Source organism: Rhineura floridana, chromosome 5, assembly GCF_030035675.1.
Source record: "Rhineura floridana isolate rRhiFlo1 chromosome 5, rRhiFlo1.hap2, whole genome shotgun sequence".
Lineage (NCBI taxonomy): Eukaryota > Metazoa > Chordata > Lepidosauria > Squamata > Rhineuridae > Rhineura > Rhineura floridana.
In genome coordinates this window covers 136604287-136625855 of record NC_084484.1, presented here as the reverse complement: position 1 = coordinate 136625855, position 21569 = coordinate 136604287, and the positions used below count along the sequence as shown (strand labels likewise).

The 21569-nt window shown below is 39.9% G+C and overlaps 1 long non-coding RNA gene across 3 annotated transcripts; it reads left to right on the top strand.

Moving 5' to 3' along the window:
- Positions 1 to 494: 494 nt before the first annotated feature.
- Positions 495 to 20760, top strand: LOC133385342 (uncharacterized). Of its 3 annotated transcripts, none has more exons than XR_009762855.1 (3): positions 495 to 672; positions 19320 to 19374; positions 19755 to 20760. It is a non-coding gene; the product is annotated as an uncharacterized LOC133385342 (long non-coding RNA). The 3 variants fall into 3 exon arrangements; XR_009762857.1 differs by lacking the exon at positions 19320 to 19374 and adding an exon at positions 1607 to 1720; XR_009762856.1 differs by lacking the exons at positions 19320 to 19374; positions 19755 to 20760 and adding exons at positions 1607 to 1720; positions 4574 to 7900.
- Positions 20761 to 21569: the final 809 nt, after the last annotated feature.

The window sequence follows — 21569 nt, the reverse complement described above, 5'->3', positions numbered from 1 at the left end:
TTGTTGTACGTTACTGGATTTCCCCCAGAAAGGGTAACTCTGGATTAAAGGTGGGGGGAGGAATACAGGCTGCCATTTTGATGACAGTGTTGTTGCGTGGATGCTGCAAAAAACCAGCATGCATGAGCACCAATCCCACAGTAAACTTCCATCTGAAAGCACTCTTAAGAAACAGTGAGTAATGCCAACACTGTTGTATAGACAAGGAGGTATAGGTGACATTCACAGATTACCTCTCAAATGCTATACTTAGGGTCTAGGGGGGGATCTTGTAATATTGAAGTCCATTTGTGCTGCATAAGGGTATGGATTTAGTTAAGTGAAAGAAAGCAGTAGAAAGAGGTCACATTCTTTCTCTATTAGATCATCTCGTATAGGGAGGGCATGCCCAGGCTTGTACTAACTGTCCCCTTCAGAGCTCTCATGAGGGGAACATTCAACCTGTATTATGTCACTCCTCTGAGGGAGGGGTCAGGTAGACTATGTCTAACAGCTTGTTACACAGACAGGAAGGAAGACTCATGGGAAGAAACAACTGTGGCAGGCACAGACAGAAACAGCAGGCATCAGCCCAGGAAGAAGAGAAGAATAGTCACGGAGGCCCCTTTCAGGAGTGACAGAGTGGCAACCAGCTGCTTCCAGGGGATCTTCTAAACACTGCTGTCAAGGAATGTGAGATATTTTATGCTTATTTTTATGTGCGTGTTCAGCAATAAACACTACTAGACTGCTTACCTCTTGGTGTCTTTAACAGCCTAATGGAGATTCATGAACTAGCTAATTGGCAGTCACCCTGGCCCAGGGGGTAGAACCCTGCGGCATTACACAGTGACAGATCAAGATTCAGACTTTGCTTAACTGGATCAGTTTACTCATGGGCACTGAGGAGGCACAGAGGCTACCAACCCTGGAGCAATGACCTAGGGAGGCACTTTCAAAGCAGTAGCAGAGGCAGAAAACTGGTTCAGGGTAATGCGGGCTCCATTATGTATGCCTAGCAAGTCAGCAGCTAAACAAGAGTGGTGGATGGTCCATCAGGGCAAATGGGGCACTGCCCTATAATGATTTATTTGCTTTCAGCCAGCCCCCACTTGTCTATCTTCTTACAACCAGTCTAGGATGTGGCACTGGCTGTCAGCTTCCTCCTCCTTCTTAGCCTCAGTGTTGCCTTTGTAGAAGTGAACATTGGTTGTCTCCACCATTCATTTGCTTTGGCTCCACTTTTTGTTGGCCGCCCTGCCTTCTGCCCTGTGAGTTCTAGTGAACACTAGCCTCCACACATTGCAATGCCTGTTGCCAGGCCCTAGCTGTCTTCTTACCTGCTCCACCCACCAGCTTCTAAGCCACTGCTAGAAATGCAAACATAAACATACACTCCCCAGCTCCATTAGGAAAAAAAAAACCCACTAACACATTGTTTTAATAAAGGTCTCAGTAAGACTATTTTCTTCTTTCCAACTGCATAAAAAAAAAAAAGCTTTGCAACACTAAGGCCTGTCCCCTTAAATTTAAACTTGATCAAGGTGGGAAAAGTGATTAGGAAAGATTTAGATTTTTTATCCCCATTAACTCTCTTATCCAATAATCCTTCACTTATCATTTTAAGGTTGTTTTGGAGATTACCAGATGTACATTGATGTTGAAGAAGGGACCCACTTTTATGTTTAGGTGGGATAATAAATAAATGCATTGCCAAGTAGTCTGAAGGCCCAACCACAAGGTAGGTGTGCACTTTGAAAAGAAATATATTGTCATCACATATGCTTTGGGCATTGTCCAGAGATGGAGTATGGGATGTGATTAGGCAGTTAAGTATTTATTATCATTATTATTATTTATTAGATTTATATCCTGCCCTTCCTCCCAGTAGGAGGCCAAAGCAGCAAACAAAAGCACCAAAAACACTCTAAAACATCATTAAAATAGACTTTAACAATGTTTATATTTTAAAGTCTGTTTTTATTATGTTTTAGAGTGTTTTTAGTACTTTTGTAACATCAAGACATCCTTAAAAACATATTAAAACGAAAAATCTTTTAAAATTATTTTTTAAAGCTTGTAAAACATCTTTTTTTAAAAAAAAAAGCTTTAAAAATGCATTAAAAAGCAATTCCAACACAGATGCAGACTGGGATAACTTAACAGGCTTGTTGAAAGAGGATGGTTTTCAGTTGGTGCCAAAAGATAACAGATATGGTGCTGTCTAATGTTTAAGGGGAGGGAATTTGAAAGGGTAGGTGCCACTATACCATCCTTTCCCAACTAGTGGTCCACCAGATGTTGTTGGACCACAATTCCCATCTTTCCTGACCATTGGCAATGCTGGCTGAGGCTGATGGGAGTTGTGGTCCAACAACATCTGGTGGCCCACTGGTTGGGAAAGGCTGCACTATACTAAACGTCCGCTTCCTATGTTGTGCAGAACAGACCTCCTGATAAGATGGTATCTGCAGGAGGTCCTCACCTGCAGACCACAGTGATCGACTAGGTATATAAGGGGTAAGACGGTCTTTCAGGTATCCGGTCCCAAGCTGTATAGGGCTTTGTACACCAAAACCAGCACCTTGAACTTGGTAAGGTGGGAAAATATAATGCCTAGAATTGTGGGAGAGAAAATGTGGACCTTTGTCTGTTGTATACAGAAGTGAATGACATTTTTGGTTAAAAGACATGCAGAAAGCTATTCGGCATCAGATACAACTAAATACCAGGGAAGAGGAGGAGGATATTGAGGAATTAGACTGAAATTTGTTCTAAATGTGGGAACAATCAGATATCGCCAAGAGAGCATATGTAGCCCTGTGACCTAACATCTCTTCCTTACAACAAAATAGAGACATACTCTTCAGAAGTAGAATTAGTGCAAAGGTAAAAGGGATATGTGGTTGAGAATGTAACTTGGTCTTCCAGAGAGAAACATGAACCATAATACTTGAAGTACAAACTGGAAGGAAAGAAACAGGAGGGATAGTAAAATCTAGTTCAAAATGTGACATTGGAGACCATCTGTTCCATATTCTATGCTCCTAAGAGAATAAGAGCAAATAGGCTTAGCAAATTGCTGTGTAACTTAATCAAGGAGGTGTCTTCATTAACTGTTCTTCAGCTACTTTCTGGGAAGAGAGACTGTAACATTGTTGCCGCCACCATAATCATTATTATCATCATATATAAAACACCATCTAAACATGGTGTTATATAAATATAAAACACACACTTGCTCTCAACTTTATTCAGTAAGAGAATTATAATTGGAGAAAAAAGACTGATGAGTGTAGATCTCTTGCAGTCCTAGGCTAAAGACAACTTTGTGGTATCAAAGACCTGCTCAGTCAAGCCAGGCGAGCATTTGTATTCAGTGCCCTGTATAGTGCAGCTATATTACCACTGTTTGCTCAGTTATGAGCAACTCTGGAGGAAAACAAAAAGATAATGTCAACTTTGATGCTGCCTTCACCTCTGATCATTGATTTGCAGAGTGCACTGTTCCCCTTTCCTTTAACCTTTTCATATACTTTTCTTAGATTTGAGATTTAGGAAAGGAAGGGAACCTGTACCCCCATTAATTGCATTTAATTTGATATGTCATGAGATGAACAATGTTTCAAAGATTCTTTTAATAAAAAGGTTGCCAGTAAAATTTTTATTTATTTATTTATTGAATTTCTTAGTCGCCCATCTGGCTGGCTATCCAGCCACTCTGGGCGATGTACAAAATAAGCATACAGATACAATAAACATTAAAAATCTGGACACAAGATAATAAAATCTAGCCCACCCCAAAAGCCTGCCAAAAAGAATTTGTATTTCAAGTAAAAGCTGTTTTTTTGAAGTGTACTCTAAAACAGCATCAATATCAGATTTACTCAATAATGTGATTCTTAACTGTGTCTTAGTAGAAGTAGAATCAAGTGTTTTTATTAGTAAGTAATGGAGAATCACCATGATCCTGTACAAATATCATCACTGGATACGACAGAATGAAAGAGAATAGTCCCTTAAGTCATGATGTTCACATTTCCCCTGTGATATTCTTAGCAGATGCCTCCAATTTCAGGATAAGAGCAGTAACTGTCAGGCAAAGCATTTTAGTCTTACTTATCTGCAGTTCCATGATACAAACCATCAGGGCTATAAAAGCTAGAGTTCTACTTAAGTATGGAACTTACTGTGATATTAATCTCTCTCATTGGATAAATTCCTTGCTTAAGTTATTTTTACTGATTCATAGTCCAGACTCTACAGATGTGAAGTACTTCATGTTTCACATTTACCATGTGTAAGAATAATTTAAAATTGTTCTTTTTCATAAAATGTCAATGGCAGTTACACGTACTCATACAGTCCATTATTTAATATAATGAACAACTTTCCATGTCTTGTTTGTATTCCAGAGTGCAAAAAAATTACTTTCATTTGTTTTGCTGTGTTAAACCTCACTTGGTTTTATTTTGACAAATTTTAATTTTTCCCATGGTTTCAGTAAATAAGATACTGACTCTGATCTCACGCTCTGTTTCTGAAGCCATGTCATCCTCTGTTATTGTATCTTCCATCCCAAACACTACTGCAGAATCTTCTTGAAGACAGAGCTCTGGAAAAGTAATGGATATCTGAATACACATTCAGAGCAAGAGCAGAAATGAAAGAATGTGGGAAGAATAAAGAAGCTGCTACAAACTGCTGAGATTAAGCAGACCACAGAGTCAGACCAACTGACTTTTAAGAGCAATGTGGATATTGACAACAACAGCAACAACCCATCCCACTGTGATTGTCATGGACAGCCAGCTAAGGCAGTATTCTTCAACCTTGGGTCCCCAGATGTTGCTGGACTATAACTCCCATAACCCCTGACCACTGTCCAAGCTGGCTGAGGATGATGGGGTTTGTAGTCTAAAACCATCTGGGGACCCAAAGTTCAAGATCAGTGAGCTAAGGTACTGTCTCTCTTCTAGCCCAATGCACCTCACCCTGAAGCTGCACCTCCTACTCATCCCCTTTGTGGATAGACATGGAGGTGAGTTAGGTTCTCTGCTAGAGATACCTGCAACCCTTGTTAGTAGTATAAAGCCTTCACAATCACAAACAGCAATGCCAGTCAAGAGCTACTCAGCCTTGCGGTGAATATCCTGCCATTCCTTAATTCAGGCAAGATGTTCTTTCCTTGGAACTTTCTTACACTCCCTCTACTGATGATGTTTTCCTGTGTCCACACTGGTCCTTGTGGCAAAAGAACAAAAGTTGTGATAAAAGAACAAAACAAGTAAACGTCCAACAGCAAAAATCATGCAACTGGTAATTTTGGATGGGCATCTGTGAAGGTGTCTTTTGATGACTGAAAAGTAGGCTGTGTGACAGAGGGTACCTTGCAATGATGAATCTATGGTTTTACCAAGACTTTGGGGGGGGTTGTACACTTGTTATAAAATCACTTAACCATTTAAGTCATCCAAGTATCCTAGGAGGAGGAATCTCTGTTCTGTGAGCACAGGAAAAAATGCAGTATACATTCTGGAATATCATGTGGTCATTCCTGTAATGATAGAAATATTCCCATCTTTTAAAAAGTGTTGACAAGCAGCTAACCTGAATAAATTGATGTCATCATTGATCACAGTAGGGTACTCAGCTCCCTTTTTGTTACCTTAGTAAGCATAATCTGAAAATACCCAGTGGTGAATTATGAAAGGAACAAATGAAAGGAGTGGTGAACAAAACAATGACAGTATTTCAATGTATCTGGGAACCCTTTTTTATTGGATCACAGGATGTGGGAGTGGTGAACAAAACAATGACAGTATTTCAATGTATCTGGGAACCCTTTTTTTAAAAAAAAACTTTATTAAAGGATTGGGTAGATATCAGGTGAAAAGAATATCAAAGATATTGCAAAGCAACTCAGTAGTAGTAGAACTTGCAGAAAGGAACAGTCTGTCTTAGATAGTTAAAACAGGGTACCTGTAGAGATTAGACTATGATGGATCCTGCCTTTGAACAACAAAAATTTTATTCCTTTTCTCCATCTCTCTGTATGATCTTCCCTTTTATCCAAAACACAAAGGGCAGAAATGTAATTGGGATCTGTATTCTCTTATGTATTTGTGAGATGATAGATCTCAGCCTTACAGAAAGAGATGGATCTGGCATCATTTTAAGCAAAGTAGGCCTAATCAATGGAGGTTAATTTTACAAATACCTCATACCTACCGTTTTCCCTAAAGATCCATTTTTTTAATTTTTGCCTCAAGGAAGCTTCTGCAAATGCTTTTAGAAGGGAAGGCTTGGGAAGAAGCTAATACTGGAGGACAGGGCCCATGAGAGGGGAGTGCAGGGGGTACATCTTACCTGGGCCCGGGGTCAAAAAGGGGGCCTGGGAGCCAAAGGAGGGGAGCTCCCTTTGTTATGTCATTTCCTGCTGGCTCCCATTCTGCAAGCCTGCTACAAATGGTGCTTTTTTTTTCTTTCTCCCCTAACTTGTGCAAAAAAGCATAACATTGTTCAAACAAATATTCTGTTGGATTCTGAAAATACAAATAATCAAACTTGAGGATTTTTTTCATTTTTTATGAAACTTACTCTGGAAGAAACAGAGCATGCTCGGTGTCCAAGGTAACAAGAGGAAGAGATACTTTGACCTTAAGGAGGTGTGGTCATTAGGAAGCTAGATTAACCCTTCCCCTTTAGCATGAAAGGAAAAATGGGGTTTGAGGCCTCATATAAGGTAAGCAATGTGAACCTTTAACCTCTATCACGATGAGAAATCATCTTTCCAAAATGTATTCTCACAAATCAGGAGCCCAGAAAAGAAAAGACAAGAAAGAACAAGAGGAAAATGAAAAAGGGGGTCAACAAACGCTCTTTCAATTTGAATTAAGTGCGGCTTCAAAAAAATTTTCATTGAACCCACCTACAGAATTGGAGCAAGAAGAAACTGTTGGAAACTTCATCCCCAAACAAGGAGCAGTTGATTTGGGTAATCGTGCACAGTATTTTGATGAAGGGGCAGATGCAGAAAATGAAAATGGAAAACAGAAAGAAACAGACATACAGACGCATGTGGAAGTGAATTTGGAAGATGAGAGGAGTAATCATAATGTAGGCCTTGACATTGGATGTATCACAACCAAGTTTCCATCTCAAAAGGAAATAGAAAATAAGTTACGAATGGTCACATCCCTCTGCCTAAAACATTCCCAAAAGACACCTGCAATCAAGTGTTCCCAGAAAGCATACTGAAATTTCAAAGCACTAATGGAGACCTACATGTAAGAGACTGGCTTGTCTGGAGTCAACAGAAACAAGCTTTATATTGCTTTCCATGTCGACTATTTTGGCACAAGACAGTCAAGACTAGCACTTCTGTGTCTAAGTCTGCACTGGTATCTGCTGAAGGCTAGGATTCTAATGGGAAGTGGCAGAAACTTTCCTACAGGATCCCAAAACATGAAAAAGGCAATAGTCACAGAGAATGTTACCTAGCTTGGTGAGAACTAGAAAGGCGCCTGCTGTCTGGGACAGGAGCTGACATCATCTTAGAAGCGTCGATCAAAACTGAAGCTGTGAAATGGTACAACCTTTTAAAGCACATCATCGATGTTGTACTCTTCTTGGGAGAACGTGGTCTAGCATTTACTGGTTCATCCCATCAAATTGGTGATTCAAACAATGGAAACTTTTTACAACTCATTGAACTCCTCGCCGGGGGGACACCATCCTTCAGGAACATGTGCTAAGTGTAGAGGAGTCACAGAAAATGAGTGAGCGGCTTCAAGTTCATTATCTGTCCCCTGACTCACAAAATGAATTTATTGCAGAATGCTCGAATCTTGTGAAACATTTTTCTTGAGAGGCAATCTGCAAAGTACTTTGCAATAATAGTAGATTCCACACCAGATTCTTCCCATATTGAACAAACAACATTTCTTTTGAGATACGTACTTTCAAAAGAAATGCAGTATGAGATTCAAGAAAGATCTCTCAAGTTTGCAGATTGTAGCAACAAAAGAGGGGAAGAAATTGCTCAGTTGATAACTGATACATTGAAAGAACATGCTATTCCTCTCAGTGATTGTAGAGCTCAAGGCTACGATAATGGGGCAAATATGGCCGGAAAATACAACGGCGCACAAGCAAAAATACAAGAACAATGCTCAACAGCAATTTTTTCACCTTGCGGTTGTCACACACTCATGTGGAAATGATGCTGCTGAATGCATACCTGAAGCAATAACCTTTTTTGGAACAATTCAAACTGTGTACCACCTGTTCAGTTCCAGTGCTAAGCGGTGGGAATTACTACAAAACCGTATTGGTTGTTCTCTTCATGGTATGTCTGAAAGAAGATGGTCAGATCATGTTCAATGTGTAAAGCCTTTTGCAGCTCACTTGTCTGGCATTAAATTAGCACTGGAAGACCTCCTAGAACTAAATTTGATGGCCACAACAAGAAATGAAGTCCATGGAGTTTTATTATATGTGACATCTTTTGCCTGTGTGTTAATGTCAGCCATGTGGTACACAATATTAGCTGGCATAGATATTTGCAACAAGGTCATCCAAGCTAGAGATGCCACACTGGATGTTGAAGTAGCAAACATAGAAACTCTCCTCACAGAGCTGACAAAACTTCGAAAGAACTGGAAATGCATGTGGCATGAAGCCAAATTGGTTGCGTCAAACCTAAACATAGAAATAAAACTCTCCCGTAGACGAGATGGAGTTAGGCGCAAGAGGGCAAGGCCGCATGACGATAGCACACCTGATGCTAACTTGGAAGAAATGAATGACACAGATGATACTCCAGAAGAAGCCTACTTCAGAATGTGTGTGTTTTACATTTTGGGAGACAATGTTATAGCAGGATTAACTGTCCGCTTCAATGCTGTTAAGCCGTTGGCAGAAAAAAATGATTTCTTGGGGAAATATCTCACCATGACCAAAAGTGATGTGGAGAGAAAAGCTTTATCTTTATCAGAGCAATATCCTGCTGACCTTAATGGTGATGATTTTGGAAAAGAAATGCAACATTTACCCTCAGTACATAAAGCAAATTTTGTAAATGCACAGTTAAACCCATTAGATCTGTTGAACTTGTTAACAGAGTACAGACTTGGTGACCTGTTTCCAAATGTTTGTGTTAGCTTAAGAATACTATTAACAATTCCAGCAACAGTAGCTTCTGGAGAGAGGTCATTTAGCAAACTTAAGCTAATTAATAATTATTTAAGGTCTACAATGTCTCAGGAACGTCTTGTGGATTTGGCCAGGCTAAGTATTGAATCAAACATTGCCAGAACAATTAATTTTAATGCTGTGATTTGAAATTTTTCACAAAAAAAGGCCAGGAAAGCTCTTTTTTAAAAGTAAATAGTAAGTTTATCTACCTTGTTTCAATGTGAATTCTGTCTCCTTATCTGTATTGTAGCATAAAAAAAAGATGTTCAAATTAAATGTGCTTCTTATCTCTGATCCTCTTTTATTTTATTTATATTTATTTATATTTATCGTGGAGGGAGTATAAGAGCATAAGGCCTTAAATACAGAAAATTAACAGAGCGCTCCACTCCACCCCTCTCTTGTCTTCCATGCCCTTTTTGACGTTACAGGCTACAGCTCATGGCATAAAACCGTAGTGGATAAAAACAGAATGACTAATGGAGAAGGGAAGGGGCCCAAAAGAAACTTTGTACCCCTTGATAAAATTCCTCTCAGAGGCCCTGCTGGAGGACACCATAATGGAGAGAGAGAGAAAGATAAAGAGAGAGAGAGAGAGAGATCAGTTAGTCAGTACTTTATTTGCTGAAACCAAAGGTCATTACAAAACAAAAAAGAAATTTGACAAATAAAACCTAAGTGAGGTTTGGCACAAACAAATCTGAGATGTATAAACAAATATACTGTAGATCATTACTACCTATATACAATGAATCAGTTCCCAATCTTCATTTAAATGAACATAAATGAAATCCAGACCATGAACTGCACAACAATGCTAGTGACTAATGTATCTGTACAGCACCACTTGTTTTAAATAGATTCTAGTCGGCTCAGATTAATCTCCACAGACAGAACTTTCATATGCCAAATAACTATTTCAGGTAAATCATGACATTTTTCAGTGGCAACAGTTCTGTAGTAATATTCAGTAGTCATCAAGGACAAAACACCCAGTAACTGATTAAGAACAAAGGAATCTGCCTTGTACCAAGTCCAAGTCAGATGATTATTCCAAATTGCTCATTATTTTCTACACTTATTTGCAGTGGTGCTCCAGGGTTTCAGACAAGGATCTCTCTCAGAACTACTTGGAGATGCTAGGGAGTGAATTTGGGGACTTCTGGATGCAAAGCATGCATTCTACCAGTGGAGGTCCACCCCAGGTTTAGTCCAAACTTTCAGGGAGCTGTCTAAGGTGTTCAATAGTAAAATCCAAACTTTTTAGACTAAAACCCAGAGCTGATTCACTGCTCTACTGACATTAGAGCCACTGGCCTTCAGTGTTCTGCCACTGAGCTATGGCTCTTCTCTATCTAGCACCCTTTTGGAATTGTTTTTGGGAGCACATAGGGACTCCCCAGTGGGAATTCGATGAAATCGCCAAATCTATGGACTGGCACCTTTGTATGATGCCAATAGATGCAGTCCTTTCAGGTTGGGTGAAAATTCAAGATCAGTGATTTAACATTTTGAATGGTTGTAAGTTAGTTATTATTCATCCTTCCTCCCGTTGTGGAGAGAAGACTGGGAGGGGGAGAATTTTGCTTGAAAACACACAGGGGGCAAAGATTATTGCTCCTTCCTGTCACATCATGGTCCCATTGTGTGCCACCACCACCACACACCCACAATTTATTTATTTTTTAAACCTTGCATGCTAAGGCTAACCTTTTGACAAACTGCACATCAAGTTTGGCCATAACACTCAGCTACAATTTATTTAGCATTTTTGTATACCACCTTTTGCACAGATATATTCCAGCACACTTTACAATAATAACTTACAGTAAAACACAATTATATTATTAAAATACTACCAAAAGCAGACACAAAAGCACTTTCCAGAGTTATCACAACTTCAGAACAAATTCACACAGCAGAATGAATTGACTCAATTATGGTATTTAGCCTCCTTTTCTATCAGATCTAATAAAAAAAAAGTATCAATTAAAATGCCTGGGAGAATAAAATGCCTTAACCTGGTGCATAAAATGCAGGCACTACAAACATCCCTGGTAAAGGAACTGAAAAAGCAAGGAACTACCACTGAAAAAGCCCTCCTGTTGCTACCTGCATAATTTCTGATACTGGTGTCAATAATTTTGGAGAATGGCCCTAAGGGATGATCTTAACTGCCATACAGCTTGGTACAGCTGTGTCTAGAGGATATTTTGTTCAGTTGTTTTCTGTGCTTGTTATGATTTCCCCCCTGTATTTTTGTACTTGATTTTATCTGCAATGTTTGTTTTGATACTTAGGAGGATGTTCTGTTTAGTTAATTGTGTTTTATATATTGTAAAAATTCTTTGGTATTTTTTGTATTTGCTATTTGTTTAAGATGTTTTAACTTGTGTTGTAAACTGCTTAGAGTTTGCTTTAAATATAAGTGATGTAGAAATTGTCCAAATAAATAAATGAATACAGGGGAAGGAGGACCTTAGGATTCTAAAGGAATCAGGAATTTCCAAAGACAATAGGAAGCTGCTTTACACTGAGTCAGACCATTGGGCATCCTAGCTCAGTACTGCCTACTCTGACCAACAGCAACTCACCAGGGTTTCAGGCAGGAGCTTTGCTCAGCTCTGCATGGAAACACCAGGGATTGAACCTGGGACCTTCTGCAAGCAAGGCAGATGCTCTACCACTGAGCTATGATTAATTTGCTAAATTTAGGGCTAATACAGATGTTAGCTCTTATCCTTGTCTTATATATACAGTATTAGATAGTTTTTCTTTCCACTTCCATATCAGTAGGAAACAAGCTTTTCCCAGGTTTTCATAGAATCTCCAAAAGTATTTGCTAAAATCCAACCCCCCCATCTGTCTTGGCTGCAGCAATAGCTTATAAGGGGGAGTGGCATGTAGAAAAGGCTGAGCAAAAGTGACTGACCCCACCCCCCCAGCCTTTACAACTGACATTGTGATGGCAGAAACAGAAGGCTATCTACATTACACCAGTAAGAAGTGTGACTGCTGACTGGCATAGAGGTGAACCAATGTATAAGCAGATCTACTGAAAGTGCCTGGCCAGTCAGTACCCATACCTCTCCATGGCACTGATCTGGATGCCATGGTTTAAGGATCATATCACAATGCTGTCTCACAATGTCTGCCTTTAAGGGCTCATAGGACCCTTCTCCCACAGTCCTAATCAGTATCAGTAGCCTCTTCATACATGCTGCACGTCCTTGTAAACTGCCACATTTTTGTGTGGTTGTTAAGAGGATCTTTTGGATTTTGATTAGAGAAACAAGTCTGTCTCCCCATATTACAATTCAGGCCCAAAATCTGAGGAATGCTGACATTCGTATGGGCTGGATGTGGGCCAATAAATTGAGGCTGAATCCTGAAAAGACAGAGGTGTTATATGTCCCAACTTCTTGTGCCCAGGAAGTGGGGAGATGGCCTGTTCTGGACAGGGTTGCACTCCCCTGAAAGGAGCAGGTCCACAGCTTGGAGATGTTCCTGGATTCAGCCCTGTCACAGGAGGCTCAATTGGCCTTGGTGGTTAGGAGTACCCTTTTCCATCTATGGCTGGTTTTCCAGCTATGGCCCCCTTTGGACAGAAATTGCCATTGTGCCTCATGCTCAATTTTAAATGTATCACCACAGTTTTAAATGTATCACCCTCTTTATTCCAGGTGCAGGCACAACACACATGCATACACAGAGATATAAGAGTGCTTGCTCCATCTACTTTGGGATCACTTACTGAGCAATTTTGCTCCTTCACATACAGCGAAGTCCTACATTCCTGGGAATGCTTTCTTACTTCATTTGGGGCATCATCATCATCATCATCATCATCAATTTAATTTATGTGTTGCCTATCTGGCCAGTGGCCACTCTAGGCGACGTACATACAATAAATATGGCAGAATACAATATAAAAATACAGTGAAATATATAAATTATAAGAGCAAACAATACATAATAGGAGGCATTTAAAACAGAAGAATATTAAGCCTCCCCAGAAGTCCCGAAAGCCTGCTGAAAAAGCCAGGTCTTTAAGGCCTTGCGGAACATATTCAGGGAAGAGATGTGCCGAAGACCTTGTGGGAGGGAGTTCCAGAGGGTGGGGGCCGCCACTGAAAAGGCCTTCTCTCTAGTGCCCGCCAACCTAGCTGCTTTGGTTGGCGGGACTGAGAGAAGGCCTTGTGTGGCCGATCTTGTCAGGCGGCATGATTGGTGGCGTTGTAGGCGCTCCTTTAGATAAACTGGGCCGAGACCGTGTAGGGATTTAAAGGTTAAAACCAACACCTTGAATTGGGCCTGGAAAACAACTGGAAGCCAGTGTAGATCGGACAACACTGGCGTGATGTGGTTCCGGCGACGACTGTTTGTGAGTAATCGAGCCGCCGCATTTTGAATAAGTTGTATTCAGCCCTCTGTAGTTGCCTCTATGGATCTGAACAGGTGATGGTCTGTCTGTACATGGGAGCAATCTGTGAAGAGAGTGTGTGTGAATTATTTGCTTCCATGGGGAAGCTGTTCAAACATTTAATTACACTAAAATATACACAATAAACAAGTCTGTTTTATTTTATTTTTCTAGAGCCAAACATAGTCGAAAGCCCTAAAGGGAAAATATGGGGGCTTTGTTTTGGTTTTTAGTACTTTATGGCTACAGTGGCAATTTATGTTCATCTAATGTCTTTCATACTAGAAGTGCAATATCATAAAACACTTTACAGTCTGTTTATCAATGCAATAAACAGAGGATATTGCTCAATTTACTTTATTAGAACTTGTGGAACGGTACAAAAATAAAACCAGTTTGGTTTGATGCTGTTATTCACCAAGAGAAGTGTTCAGAAAGGGAACACCTGGATCTTGTTAGGTTTAAGGCAGCAGAGAGGAAAGCTGTAGCTGTGGGCAAGGATTTTCTCAGAAATCCAGCTCAGCAAGTCCATTGAATCTCAAAGCATGTGGTACAGCATCAACAAAGCACACATACAGAATTCCACACCATACATTTAAAGTGTATTTGACACACATTTAAAGCATATGCATCCCTCCCAAAGAATAGTGGAAACTGTAGTTTGTTAAGGGTGCTGGGAATAGTAGCTCTGTGAGGAGAAACTATTGCTCCCGGGGTTTGAGGGGGAGTCATGTGCTTTAATGTGTAATAATAATTAATGTTTTGAATGTGCTCTAAATATATGGAGTGGATCTGCAATACTACATGCAAGAAGGATCTTGGGATTGTTGATCACAAGCTGAATATTAGCCAACTGTGTGATGTGGCTGCAAAAAAAGCAAATGCTAGTTTAGGCTGCATTAACAGAAGTATAGTTTCCAAATCGCGTGAAATACTAGTTCCACTCTATTCAGCACTGGTTAGGCCTCATCTTGAGTACTGCATCCAGTTCTGGACACCACACTTTCAGGAGGATGCAGATAAACTGGAATGGGTTCAGAGGAGGGCAACAAGGATGATCTGTGACTAGAAACAAAGCCCTATGAGGAGAGAGTGAAAGGACTGGGCATGTTTAGCCTTGAGAAGAGAAGACTGAGGGGATATATGATAGCACTGTTCAAGTACTTGAAAGGTTGCCACACAGAGGAGAGCCAGGATCTCTTCTTGTCCCAGTGTGCAGAATATGGAATAATGGGCTCAAGTTAGATTTCTACTGCATCAGGAAAAACTTCCTAACTGCTAGAGCGGTACGACACTGGAGTCATTCAAGAGGCAGCTGGACAGCCACCTCTCAGGTGTACTTTAATTTGGATTCCTGCATTGAGCAGGGAGTTGAGTCGATGGCCTTATAGGCCTCTTCCAACTCTATGATTCTGTTCTGTTTCTATGCCCACAGACATGTTTACTATGAGTGCAACTGTCATGATAAGAGCTAAATTGCACAAGATGTATCTGTCCTATGATACTGCCCCAGAAAGATGCAACAACTTAATAGGATTCCTTCAGAGCCCCAATTCTTTTTTTTTAGTGTATGGTTTAGAGATGTAAAATTTCCAGAAATTTTGAAGCCATGGGGGAAAAAAAAAATTCTGGTGTTTTTTTTAGAAAAAAATGGAAATTTTCAGAAAAATTGAAAAAATGCAATATTAGCACTTTTTACAGATTGAAAGTCACTTTGTTACTTCAGGATCATCAAATGTAATTGTGTACAAGTTGGTTTGGCATAAAATTATCACATTTGGTATATTAAACGTACATTTTATTCAAACAATTCTTACAAACTGAATTTACTTTTTAAAAAAATTTACTTTTTTTGGTAACAAATGGATCTACAAGATCCTGAACTGTAAGGAACACCTGAACTGTAAGGGACCTCTTTCATTTTGCCAGTTTATGAGGAGCAGGCAAAAAACAATTTAAAAAACATAAGAAACCATCTACGTTAGCAACAAAGAAAATTATTTATGTGTCCACTAGTCCTCCATAGTATCAAGCAGACATAAAGCATCCATTCCCATAAAAAGAACTGAGAAAAAAAGGGGGCAAGATTCAATGAAACATTTTATTCATCATGCTAAAATAAAACATTCCATAATCCATTTTTTTCTTCATTTTTTAATTTTTTTCCATTTTTTCAGAAAACAAACAAACAAAAAAGGCTTCAGAAACAAACAGGGGCAAAAACTTCCCCCTCCCCATTTTTCTGGTTTTTTTCCGGGCCTTCACATCTCTAGTATAATTTATTAGAGTTTTAACATTATTATAACCCCTTGTTCCTTCCCCATCTCCCTTTGCACTCATGCCGTTTTCTATTTCTTTACATACAGTTTCATTTCTTACGGTCAGTTGTTTCACATGTTATGCAATATTCAGGTCCATATGTTCAGAAAGTTACAATAGGTGAGTTTCAGTGTTTTGCTAGCGTCCTGGGTTAACAACCATTGATTTGGAGAAGTTTATGGGCTCCCACTTCTTCTGCTTGTAAGTTTTACTCAGTGAAGAGTTCCAAAACCACACTCAAAGTCTCTTGGAAGTTTGACTTTTTGTATAGTTTATAATACATAATTTCCTCATGGGCTGCTGGTTGCAGAAGGTCTTATATCCAGATTTCTGTGAGCTTTCCAGTGTTGAAGGGCAATTTGTTGTGCTGTCAATCTGGTTCGGTGAAACCATCCTTCTGGTCCTTTTGATAGCCCCCACTTTGTAGGGATGTAGCTGATTACTGTGTTGGCAGCAAGGCTGTGGAGTCGGTACGCCAGACCTTCAACTCCGACTCCTCTATTTCTCTACTGTCCGACTCCAACTCCGTCATAAATGGCAAATGTATATTAGCTAGTAATAACAAATTTACTGTAGTAAAATAGTAGCACAAGGCATTTCATCACCACCATGTGAATCCAGAGCTTGGAAAAGTTACTTTTTTGAACTACAACTCCCACAAGCCCAATCCCTGGGGCTGATGGGAGTTGTAGTTTAAAAAAGTAACTTTTCCAAGCTCTGGATTCATGTGGTGGTGATGAAATGCCTTGTGCTACCATTTTACTACAGTAAATTTGTTATTACTAGTTAATATACATTTGCCATTTATGACAGAGTTGGAATCTGAGTTGGTACATTTCTACCGACTCTGACTCCAACTCCACCCAAAATTGCTCCTGACTCCGACTCCACGACTTCGACTCCACAGCCCTGGTTGGCAGACCCTATTAATAGGGATGTGTCCAGACCCAAGTTAATTCTATCCTGTACTTCCTTCCAGAAGGCACCAATTACTTGGCACTTCTATAGTGAATTAGATCCATGTTTTTTAGAGGTGACTTGATGAACTCATTCCTTTGTTAACAAGTTCTGGGACTCTTCTCATGATCAGGTCCCTCTGACATTTAGCTGTACAGCATTTATTATCCTCCACAGTTCTATAGCCACTTTTTCCCTCCTCCTCCCAGGGTACCTCCAGTGTCCAGGACTATGTAGTTGTTCTGCTCACAGTTTTCTATTTTAGCCATCCCCACCTTAAGTCTGCCTCTTCTCGGCTTTCCTTGTTGCCTCTGAGGTTGTGATAAGGCTCTCCCTCAGCCTCCATCATTTGCTGCTACCATCGCTTGCCTCTCTCCCTTGCCTTATATGCAGGTGGGGGCTGAGTTGGTGTTTTCAGGCTTCTCAGACAGCTGTACCATGTTCCTTCCAGCCACCCATGTGTACCCCCAGCTGTGTCAGATTTAGCAAGGCACAGCAACTGGGGCTGTCCCCTACTACCTCAAAACAGTATTCAGTTCATATGGACCCTTGGGTTCATTTTGTCCAGGTTATGCCATGGATGTGAAGGCAGGTCAATAAGGTTTGGCAGAAATCGTACAAAATATCACATTTTGGGGATCTTTCTATTTGTGGCTGTCTGCCCCCCACACACATACACAATTGCTGAAGTTAGTGCATTAACTAGTACTGCAACTATTTAGGAAAGATGACTGGAATCACTGTGCATTTTAGATTTTGCATCAAAGTTTGCAAGTTAGATGAGGGAAAACCTTTTGCCAAACAGCTAAGCAAATTCCTTGAAAATCTACAGTATTTCTCTGCATTTTGTACAAGCCTTGGACACCAATTACAGCTCAGATGTAGCTGTGCAAAGCCCCCAAAGGCTAATATTGATTCTTTCTGAGCTGCAATTAGTGTCCAGTAACTGGATGAAAAATAGATTAATTTTGAGGGGCGACTTGAAAACACACCAAAAGATGGAAGTGATTTTTGACTATAATGAAACTGAAACTTAATAGTATGTTGTAGCTCAGATCTGTGATTTAGTAGGAATGAGTGGATTCCCTCAGTCCTTTTCCATAATTGTTCCAAGACTGACATTTCTTTGGTTCCACTCCAGATCACTTTGGAATGTATTGAAAGGTTGAAGGGGATCTGAGTCAGGAAAGTCTATACATGCAGACTTCCACAGGATCTCAAACCCTGGTAATACAGGGTTCCACCTCTAGTGAAAACATGTAGGCTTCCAGAGCTCAGAATCCATGCCTAACATATGGATGTCAGGGGAAGGACTAGGGAAGCTGTGTATTATTAGTGGCAGGGCCACTGGTGTAGGTCTGCTGCCCCTTTCAATCCTGAACACGTTTTACATTCGTAATATATAAAGGGAGCTTCTGAGATAATGTGGTATCTTCTGGGGCATGAGGTAGAATGGTGGCTGCAAGCCTGAAAGTGTTATTATAGAAGGGGAACAGAAGGGACCACAACTCCTGAACTTTTTTCAGAGCGGAAACAATGACATCATCTGTAGAAGCGTCAGGATATCTGATGGACCTTCCTTATTCTAGCAAGTAATTGAGGTGATAATGAGGCTTTCTAGTTTGTGACAAATTAGCACAGTTAGAGAATGAGAAAATAATCAACCAGAGCCTCAATACTTTACTTTTCTTTGATGGGTTTCCTACTTTGCACTAGCAGTTTAAATAACACTTCTTTTGCAAGATTGTTGGCATTTCTGATTGTTGCATTTCAGCCAGATGACATCTTTTGTATTTGCAATGTATTTTACAAGTTGAACCTAAGCAGGGAGAAGTAAACACCACTAAGTTCAACGGAGCTTGCTCCTGAGAAACTATATGTAAGATTGCAGTTGTTGATCCTAACAAACTGGGTATTGTGCTATGTACTGCTGTCTTTAGTTTCGGAGTATATATATAATGGACTTTCCTTGGGGGAGTAACTATGGTGGCTGTCAAGTTGAACTCCTCAATTTCAGTACATATCACTAGATGACGATGTCACCACGATGCCAAGGAGCAGCAATAGGTCTATTGCTGGGTTGGAGGTGAATATAATCTGAAGCCTCCCCAGTCCTTCTTTGTTGCACCTGATCCTGCACCTGGAGAACTGCAGCCTATTGAGGATCCAGAAGGTTGAGACAACTAGCCTTGCTCTGGAAAGCAACTATAAGAACTTTGCCACAGCTGTAGATGCTTCCAGGGGGTGGCTTTTTGTATGGGCTCTTGATTGTAGATTGCAGTTGTGTTTGTGATGAGAGCATAAATGTAACTCATAACATTATAAAGTGTGATAGATGATGTGCCTGGGGTTTTATTTCATATTTGTATTGATTGTATTGTACTTTTGAATTTGTATTTGCTCTAATTTTATTGTATTTTCTTCTGTATTATTCTGTTCACAGCTCTGGGTGGCCTTGGCAGCAGTGGTTAAAAATAAAAATCCAAAGAAGTACTAAGGTGAAAGAGGCAGGCCTGTTTCAGCCTTCTTTTCATCCTGAACCTCTCCCTTCACTTTTGAGTTGAAAGTTAGCTTTTGGTTCAATCTTATAATAATAGTTGCTAAAACTGAAAACATAATCACTATCCACATGGCTTAAGAACATAAAAACAGCCTGCTGGATCAGGCCAATGGCCCATCTAGTCCAGCATCCTGTTCTCCCAGTGGCCAACTAGATGCCTATCTGCACAAGACCTCCCACTTTTCAGTGGCATTCACTTTGGGTTGGTCTTTCACTGTGGTAGAATTGACATTTCTCTTCTGACTTTTCCCCATAACCAAACATGTAAGTTCTCTTCTGAAACATTGCTTATTCTAATTCCCCATATTTTTTTTATAGACCTGTGAACGGGTCAGTATGAAAGAGCTCTCCCCGCACCCTCACGGCACTGCAGGATCCAGCCAAGAAGACATCAAAATGATGCTGCAAAATCGAGAATCTAAGATGAACACAATTTGTGTTTCTTTCAATCATATAATTGAACTGTTGAGGCTAGGGCTGCACTGTGTATAACTAGAATTCATAGGGAAATTGTTATTTTCATTTGTCACCGGGTGTTTATTTATTCAAAAGCCTCCTCTGTGCTGATATAACTTCAGGGGTTTCAAACCTGTTTATACCAATGTGTGTGGGATCCAAAATATGCTAGATTTATTCAAAAATATAAGCAAAACTGAACTTCTGTTTATCATTCCAATCTTTATTGATTTGCTGACTACCACCAAGTCTCAAAGCATGAAGTTCGTAAAGGAGACTTGACCATAACAATGCATGATGAGTTAGGGTGCTAAAAATTCAATAGTGTATGTAGCATCATTTTCCATGTCACTGTTTACTTTAAAGACTAGTGAGCTCTGTCAGAGGGAAGGTTTACAATGAGGTACAAAAAAGACCTTGTGAGTCTGGAGCCCTGAGTTCATCTGCCTCAAATGATCCCTTTTGTGACTTAAAAGGTCACCAAAAAAAAAAAAAATCTTGCCAAGGTTGTGTATGCCCTACATAATCTCCTTATTATAGTTGGTGTGTGCTTTTTACATTACTGCCTGCTTGATTTTCAAACTGAGAAAAGCTAGGACTTAAATCCGCATTGAAATCATGCATCCTATTCCTATGCTAGATGTATAGGGCCAGTTAAGGTTACTCAGTAGTGAAGAAATGGCACTTTGCATGTGCTTAAAGTCTTTGCTGGTGTATACACACTTTATTCTAGAATCAATGGAGAATGAGTTCTTTGTTATTATACCTAGTCCACACACAATCTATATCGATTGCATATTTTTGCCCCTGAAAAGAGCATCTTGACAAACTGGTTTCATCCCCCAAATAAAAGCTCTTTGCCAATTAATTCTGCATTACCCTACAGTGTGTCCATTTGAAAATAAATGTAAGCAGTCCCAGCAACAGGAGGGGGTGTATCCACACCTGTCCAATAACACTGTGGGTGGGTGTACTGCATATCACAATTGCAAGGGAGGTTTCAAATGTGCAATCTAATCAAGGGGAGGTTTTTAAACACATATCAAGTAACTATACCCACCTGTCTGGACAACGGGATCTACAGTCAATTGAGGGCTTACATTGTGATTTGCTTCATTGAGTTTTGCCACATCTGCACCTTACATTGAAAGCACCATCATACCACTTTTAAACAGTCATGGTTTCTCCCAAAGGATCCTGAGAGATGTAGTTTGTTAAGGATGCTGAGAGCTGTTAGGAGAGCCCTACTCCTCTCACAGAGCTACAATTCCCAGAATGGTTTAACAATCAATAGCTCTTCCCAGGAAATTCCTACCATCTCTCAGCACCCTTCACAAACTACAATCCCCAGGATCCTTTGGGAGAAGCCATGACTGTTAAAGTGGTATAATACTGCTTTGCTGTAAAATACAGATGTGGCCTTAAATAAAACAAAGTGTGCACCTGGAGATGGCATTTTCACAGAACAGTCCATAGCAACCCATACATAAATGCACAAATATACAGTGATGCATAAAATGTGTAAACACACAAAAAAAACTGAAAGAAAATCTGAGCAGCAGTGTATACTAATTAAAAAAGGAGACAAAACATTCTAAAGGAAAAGCTTAAGAATAGGCCAACATCCATCAAACATAAAAGACTGATAAAAGAATGAAACTTGTTAAACTTGCCATT